Source organism: Micropterus dolomieu, linkage group LG04 (assembly GCF_021292245.1).
Source record: "Micropterus dolomieu isolate WLL.071019.BEF.003 ecotype Adirondacks linkage group LG04, ASM2129224v1, whole genome shotgun sequence".
In the NCBI taxonomy this organism is placed as follows: domain Eukaryota; kingdom Metazoa; phylum Chordata; class Actinopteri; order Centrarchiformes; family Centrarchidae; genus Micropterus; species Micropterus dolomieu.
This window is the reverse complement of record NC_060153.1, coordinates 19,664,875-19,673,766: the sequence shown is the minus strand read 5'-3', so window position 1 is coordinate 19,673,766 and position 8,892 is coordinate 19,664,875.

The following is an 8,892-nucleotide window of genomic DNA, read 5'->3' as shown; positions in this document are numbered from 1 at the left end:
AAGATGGATGGTTTGAAAGAGGTGTCAAGGAAGCCATCTACACCAGGGTCGAGAAGCCGTCATTGAACAGAGGAGGGGGTCTACGCCACCACTTATCCCCCACTTACAATGCTGTCCTTTCATCACTTCCCAGGAAACTCAACAAACGTAACCTATTGGCCTCAGGTGAAGATACCAACGATGGTCGTTCAGTCTTGGCCACAGGTAGTCTTAACGACTGTAACGACTGTCGTCACAGCAACAAGGAACACTAACGAACCAGCGGTATTGATGACCCGGGCCAACGACCCCACTGAGGTTAAATAGCTGAGTTTCCCTGCCAGTCAGTCAGAACTGAAGAAGTCCTTTGGATGCGGGACGAAACGTCTTCCAGTATCTTCAACCAAGTCCAGTTGCCCTTGATTTTAACCTTCGTTGGATAGTAAGGAAAGAATAAGAGCCAAAGTAAAAATACATTCATTCTGTCTGTCCTGAAGCTATCTCTCACAAAACATTATGTTTAGAGAGCATTATTATAATGGTGATTAACAAATGCGTTTTAGCAACCACATGGCAACATAAGTTTATTACGATGACTTCAGCAGTGTATTCAACAATTTTACTACAAACAATAGTATAATATGAGTCCTGAAAGGGTAAAAATAAAGAAATAAAAAGAATTATAATCAAAAAATTATTTCTCTTGCTATATTTTCTGTCAAAGTGAAACATTTAAAAACATTTTCCCACCAATTCTATCAAAGTGCACAGCCAACTCCTAATACGCTTTTTCAACGGCGCTGGTTAAAGTTACACTGTGCCGTGGGTAAGAGTCACTCTAGCCTGACTGACAGGTCGCCATGATAACGACTTGTCAATCATAGATAATCCCGGCCTGAAGCATACTCTGCTTTGTGGTCTATTTTCCTCTAAATGGGACCACACTTTACTAAATGAACATCATGTTGTATTGAAGAAGACATGAAACTAGCGATTGAGACCATAAACTCATTATGAAAGTGTTTACTGAGGTAATAAATCAGCTGAGAAGTAGGGTAATTTTGCCATTGTTTCTAATGGAATTGTACTTCTTTTGCAACCAGAAGAATGCAGGCTTAAGGGAGTTCTGCGTTGGATTCACGTTTCAGACCGGAAGCTTCCCACTGGTCACTGGAAGTTCAACATGGCACCTCATGGCAAAGAACTCTCTAAGGATCTGAAAAAAAGAATGGTTACTCTACATAAAGATGGCCTAGGTTATAAGAAGATTGCCAAAACCTTGAAACTGAGCTGCAGCACGGTGGCCAAGACCATACAGCAGTTCAACAGGACCGGTTCCACTCAGAATAGGCCTCGCCATGGTCAACCAAAGAAGTTGAGTGCATGTTCTTAGCGTCATATCCAGAGGTTGTCTTTGGGAAATAGATGAATGAGGGCTGCCAGCATTGCTGCAGAGGTTGAAGGAATGGAGGGTCAGCCTGTCAGTGCTCAGACCATACACCGCACACTGCATCAAATTGGTCTGCATGGTTGAGAAGGAAGCCTCTTCAAAAGATGATGCACAAGAAAGACCCTTAACAGTCTGCTGAAGACAAGGAGACTATGGACATGGATTACTGGAACCATGTCCTGTGGTCTGATGAGACCAAGATAAACTGATTTGGTTCAGATGGTGTCAAGCATGTGTGGCGGCAACCAGGTGAGGAGTACAAAGACTGTGTCTTGCCTACAGTCAAGCATGGTGGTGGGAGTGTCATGGTCTGGGGCTGCATGAGTGCTGGCGGCACTGGGGAGCTACAGTTTATTGAGGGAACCATGAATGCCAACATGTACTGTGATATACTGATGCTGAGATCCCCTCACTTCTGAGACTGGACCACAGGGCAGTATTCCAGCATGATAACAACCCCAAACACACCTCCAAGACGACCACTGCCTTGCTGAAGAAGCTGAGGGTAAAGGTGATGGACTGGCCAAGCATGTCTCCAGACCTAAACCCTATTGAGCATCTGTGGGGTATCCTCAAATGGAAGGTGGAGGAGCGCAAGGTCTCTAACATCCACCAGTTCCGTGATGTCGTCACGGAGGAGTGGAAGAGGACTCCAGTGGCAACCTGTGAAGCTCTGGTGAACTCCATGCCCAAGAGGGTTAAGGCAGTGCTGGAAAATAATGGTGACCACACAAAAGATTGACACTTTGGGCACAGTTTGAACATTTTCACTTACACTGTTATGGTCATATTGAATTATTAAAGGGGTCAGCAACCTTTTCTGTGATGAGTGTCAATATACAAAGATGAAGACATCCAGTGTCCCAGCAGCGTTTGTTAATGCAAATGTCATTTGTTTTAATTTTTACACTGATAGTCATATTTTAATTGATGTTTGACCTTGTTAATAATAATAATAGACATATAATAAATAAGGCTGTCAAGCGATTAAAAAAATTTATCTAATTAATTACAAGTTTTGTAAGTTGTCTGTAGTAAATTAATCATATCGATATTTGCTTTAATAAGCATTTAAAAAATTCTAATTAAAATAGAGTTTGGTAGATGAGTGCATCAATGATAATAAACAAACTCATTTAGCTAAACATCTTTATTTCCCACACATTCATAACCTTTTTTTCACTGTTCATCTGCAATAATAATGCCACAATTTTTTAAATTAAATATACTAATAGTGTTTTTGTGGTAGTGAAGACCTTCAAGAAACTTTAGGATGACACCTGCCTCCTTGGTTTGTAAGCAAGTTACTGCTGCACTGAACAAGACCAGGTCAAACCGGAGCTGGAACACTTAAAGGGATACTATGCAATTCTACAGAGAATTTGTTGATAAACAAACTCATGAACGTGCATTGCCATGGAAATATGAAATATAGCAGAATCCACAGCGTCTGCTGTCCGAGAGCATATTAGCCTCAATAAGAGGGCATGTTTTAGCAGCACTATAGACAACAAGCCTGACAATATTTAAATATGTATTGAAGTAAAATACTTTTCTAAGTCTAAATCTAAGAGTCTAGTTTATTTATCGGTAGGATTATCGAGAGGAACTTCAATAGTCATAATTAGTGAACAAACATCATCAAACAATCAATATGTGTAAGCTCACAGACGCAGCATCCAAAACACAACAGAGTAAAAAACTAGAGAGTTATTTGAAATAGTTTGTACAAAAATACAGTCACTGATAAGAGTTTGGAAGCACAGGAGCAACGTACTGTTTATCACCAGAGCCAAAGTCAAAGCTAACTTTGGGGCTATACTCTATCACTTTATTCAACAGTTGGCAGCTATTACGTGGTTTATAGGTACACCATAACCTTTATAGGAGGCTCTACACAAGGACCACAGCAGCAGCACACCACCAAACGTCTTCTTTGATGCTATCGAAGGCCTGCTGTTGTTGCGGCCCCCAGGCCCACATACTGGAGTTTCTCAGCAGGTCTCTGAGAGGTCGCGTCTCTCAGCCAAGTGAGGCAGGAACTTCCCCAGGTGGTTTGTCATCCCCAGGAAGCGTCTCACCTCACTGACGTTACTGGGTGCTGGCATGGCTTTTACCGTGCTCTCTTTATCAGGGTCAGCGCTGACCCCTGATGCCTCAATGAACTGCCCCAGGAACTTTATCCTGTTCTTGGAAAACTCTCACTTGTCGTTGAGCGTCACTCCCGCCTCCTGCAGTCGTGACAGTACTCTCCACAGTCACTCATCATGCTCCGTCTGTGTGGTTCCCCAAATGAGCACATCATCCATCTGACACAGAACACCCTCCAGGATGCGCTTCTGGAAGTGTTCTGGTGCTGACAAGATTCCAAAGCACAGGCGATTGTAACAATACCGCCCGAACAAAGTTATGAAAGTGGTTAGCAGAGATGACTCCTTGGACAGTGGAATCTGCCAAAAGCCTGCATTGGCGTCTAGCTTTGAAAACACTTTGGCCCCAGCAAGTTGTCCTAAGGTGTGTTCAACTGAGGGGAGGGGGTGCTTCTCTCTCATAACTGATTTGTTCAGCTCTGTGAGATTGGTGCATATTCTCACCTTGCCCGTGTGTTTCGGCACCACCACCATAGGCGCACACCATTCTGTGGACCCCCCCACCTTTGAGATAACTCCCTGCTGCTCCATACGGTTCAGCTCCTCTCTGACCTTTGGCAGGAGTGGGAGGGAGATGCACCTGGGAGTTGAGAGGGAGAAAGTCTGTGCGCCTGGTTTCAGTACTATGTTGTACTCGCCCTCCATTTTGCCTAATCCAAAAAAAAGCCCACAAAAAATCTTTGGGAACTCCCTTTTTACTGTCTCTTTGGAGTCCAGGCTAATGTTATTTAATCTGGCGACCAACTGCAGTGCCACTGCAGCAAGCCCGCCTAGCAGTGGTGTGCTCAGCCCCTCCACAACATATATTTTCTCTTTAGTATTTCTACTGTTCTTTCTGAGACCCTGCCCTTCACATTCAGACAAGTCCCTCCTGGCCCCAGCAGAACCCTTGTTGGCCTCTCCAGCCTGCTAAACTGGCCCTGGTTGTACAGCGTTTCAGGTATTGCGGTGACATCTGCGCCAGTGTTGAATTTAAAGCGTGCATTGAGATTCTCCACATGTATGTCTGTCATCCATGGGCTGCCATTTGCGTCCGCTGACAGTGAGCCCAGAAATGCAACTTCCTCATCAGTGTCCTCAATCACTGTAGCTACTGCATTTCATACATTCTTTTGGTTTTGCACATTCTGGCGTAATGTCCCTTTTTTCTGCAGTTATTGCACATTACCTCCCTAGCTGGACATTGTTGTAGGCTATGCCATCTTGAATCAGCACATCTTCTGCTGTTAATTGCTTTCTCTAGAGTCAGTTCAGGATCGAGTTGTAGCTGTTCTGACAAGCGTTTATCTCTCAGAACCACAACAAGTCTATCTCTCACCATTTCGTCATGCAGAGCCCTGTATCTGCCTGTGAGCTTGCTAGCGTTAGCGGTAGCCCCAAAACGTTGGTGATCGGCGGAGAGAGAGAGAGAAAAGAACTTGCCGGCATCCTATGATATCTCTTACTTGTTACATCCGTTAAGATCAAGTTTTCGCTTCTGACACCATGTTACGTGGTTTATAGGTACACTGTAACCTTTATAGGAGGCTCTACACAAGGACCACAGCAGCGTGTCGGTTGAACCCCGGCTTTATTCTCCCCCCCCTGCAACCAACCACCTGCATAAGGTTCCTACCTCAGTAGTTAACCTGATACTACAGCAGCCGCACACAGGATCTCCTCTTTCGTCCTGAGAAGCTGCAGTCTTTATTCACCAGCCACTGTAACTTCTACTGTACATTTACTGCTGAACAACTAGCCTTACTGCTGACCCGTTTCTCTCTATTAACTGGGGCTCCGTTCACACCGGTTCACACACATTTCACACCGGTTCAAATGCATTTCTCCTCTACCGCACACATACTGACTGCTGTGGCTAAGCTAACAAAGCTAACCAGTTGGGATCATCACAAACATGACAACAGACAGACAAGATGTGGAACAGCAAAGCTAATGTTACTCACTTGTCCAGCAGAAACAGAGCAACCTCAGCATCGGTTTTCATTCCTGTCAAATCTCGTAGATTTATCCAGCATTGAAACCCTCACAGATGTTAACATGTGTCTTCCGCTTGCCTGGACATATAACTTGTTTCACAATTCCTTAGACCTTTCCCTCGGTGACTGTTTCTCAGTCATCTTCATAGCTAAAGTCCCATAAGAAGTCCAGCATGTTCGAACGTACCGCTGTTTGTTTACATTCTCTCTCCCACTGCTTCCAGCGCGCCATTGCCACCTGCTGCTCGCTCTGAGCAGCTTTGTATGTGCTCAATTCACAGACCCAGGGGCTGTGTAGGAAAACTGGATTTTTTTCAGAGCACACGAAAAACAGAGAGCTACTTACCCATGAGGAAATATTTGCCGAATTTAACAAAAGGTGTATTGGATAAGAATCGCAAAGTACCCCTTTAAGTCACAGTATACTATTAACTACTAACATGTCATGTGTACAGTCAGTCAAAAGGCTAACATAGTTACAAAGGCCTCTTGTGCCAAAATTTTTTCTTCTAAATTCAAATTTCTTTGCCATATTTACCGTCTCTGCTGCACTTGTCACACAAACCGGATGGAATGTAAACTCCTTTGATCAGCGCCGTTGAGCCAATCAGAATACAGCAAAAATGAGGATCAGTCCAAGTTGGGAGGGCCTCCTGTATCCCCCTGTCGAAATTGTATGTTTTAGTTTGGGCAAGTCTCAGACACAGACAGCGTTCCTGCATCCGGTCGCGGATCATAAAGTCATAAAAATCATTCAAAAAACATGGTGGTTGATTATCTGTTTTTTGACTAACTTAATGGCATGCGTGCCATAGGTTGCCGACCCCTGCACTAGAGTATAAACATAAAGATATTAGCATACACATGCTAGTATTAGCAATTTGGTATTTGCATTAGACGCATGAATCACATAATTTAGCACACAGTAACTAACCTGACAATTCTACTGTCCTTAAAGCACAGAGGCCTACAGTCGTGTGAACAATCCCGAAAGCAGGAGAGTTGACCTATATTTGGCCTCCTATGATGATAGGATAACATGTCTTCTGAATCACATCCAGATCTCTTTATCTGTTTTTCTTTTTTCCCCCTTTGTACTGGAATGCTTTGTTTTAAATCTGAGTTCCACTTGGAATTACTACATCTTGAAATAGTGGCTCTGATGATATTTGCTTGTTTTTCACTGGCAAGCCTGTTACAATCAGAGAGTCTTGTAATAATTGTAGTGTTTATGTAGCAAGTTGTGTGACTCATAATTCAAATATTGCTCTTTATGAGCCGGTTTTATGTAGCTAAGAAGCTTTAATAAGGAATCCTATTTTCTTTCAACTATGGTGTAAATGAAATGGATCTAAATATCACTCAGTTTTCTCTGTATTCTCACTGTATAGAATTTTGATTGCCTATTTGATCTTGTCTAACTATCTAAAGAATGCAACTGACTTATTTTCCACATATGAGGCAGTCAAATTGTTTTATTCAAAGCTATTTGCTCCAGTAACTCCAGGTACATATTTGCTTTGATGAGATCCTCAGAAACGTTTGTGTAATTTTAAAGTAGGTGATGGCCTATGTAAGACTAATAAAATCCAGTTCAGTTTAGAGACAATAACACTACTACCAAAGTCAAATATATTTTTAGAAGGTAATTTAATAAGTCCTTTGAGCCATAGTGATCACAAGGAATTGTAAAAAGAACGTTAAATAACTGCATGATTGGCATGACTAACTGAGACTTAACTTCATCTTGAACCCTGTTTCTTTAAATTTGTTGATAATCCTTTGGTCCCAAATCTGGCTGCATGTCAGGGAAACCTTTCAACCATTATTCCAGTGTAGATTAAAAACTTTTGGAAAATGAATGCAAGGCTAATATAATTTAAGAGCCCTAACTGCTTGAGAGATTTTCAAAATCGGTATCAATTTGATGAATACTTGACAGAGAAAATGTAATGCATATGAAATGAAATGATCAAGGACCAAAGAACATTCAAAGCAAAATCACTGACTTTATCCTTGATAGGAAAAAGAATTTATTCAAGTCATATTCTATTCAGATTGCTTTGTAATTTAAAATATTGGACTGGCACTTAAAAGCCATGGGTCTCAATTCATAATTTGTAATTTTGGAAAATGTAAGACTTACTTCTTTAATTAATGAAAAGGCCATTTTGAAATTGCTGTTGATAGGGTGCTGTTTTGCTCTGCATCAGGTATACCCTAACTTCTTCTTCCTCCTCAATTTCTCCTCTTTTCTTGCAGTGTTTGAACCTATAAATTAATGCAATTCTTATAAGCAAGGTGATAAAAATGTATTATGAATTGCCTGCACTTTTGAACCTCACAGAGTGTGAAAATGCATTAAACTTAGCAGGAACAGAGGAAGACAGACTAAAAGAAATAGTAAGAAGCACTGAGGGAGAGCAAAAACGGGAGAAAACTTCATAACAGTGCGTTGTCAGCAGGAGGAGGACTGCCATATTTCATATTGTGTGTGTGTGTGTGTGTGTGTGTGTGTGTGTGTGTGTGTGTGTGTGTGTGTGTGTGTGTGTGTGTGTGTGTGAAACCTGTATATCAGGCATGATACAAGGTTTTCTAGAAGGGGAGATGATTATGCAGCAGGTAATAACATTCATCAGGACAGATGAGCTTCACTGCGTGTTTGTGTGTGTATGTGTTTGCATGCATATTAGTGTGCAAAAAAGAGAGACAGGCAGCACAGAGCACACACACGCATGCAAACATTTCTTTTCCATATATATGTGACCATCATATGGATTGATATTGTAATATCGCACTTTTTGGTGGCACATACTTATCTGAAATGAACAGGCACAATAAACACATTTATATTAGGTTACACACACACACACACACACACGCACACAGAGTCTGACTATTAATGAGACTCATATTTGATGTTGGTCATCACTATAGCGCTGTCTCTGTTGCACTTATCCCATGAATAGCTACTTCATCCCCAGCTCTTTATCTCTCTCCCCCTCCCCTCTCCCCCATTCTCTCCCATATGACATTTTCTCCATTGATTCCCCACTTCTTTTTGCTTAGTCTCTCTCTCTAAAATGTTGTATCATATGCTTGCTGCTCCCCTTCACTCTGTTGAGTATCAGTATTTTTATCAGTATTTTTTAACTGTTAATTGGTTGAACTTCTCATTTGTGTTCAAGCTATGTTGAACATAATCTGCCACTTTGGGTGAAACAATCAAGTTTTGTTTTCTTGGTACTTTTAGTACTTTATACTTTAATAATACTGGTACTTTAATTTCTCTTCTGCATTGATCAACGTTTTTGCACATTCAATATGATCATTCTGA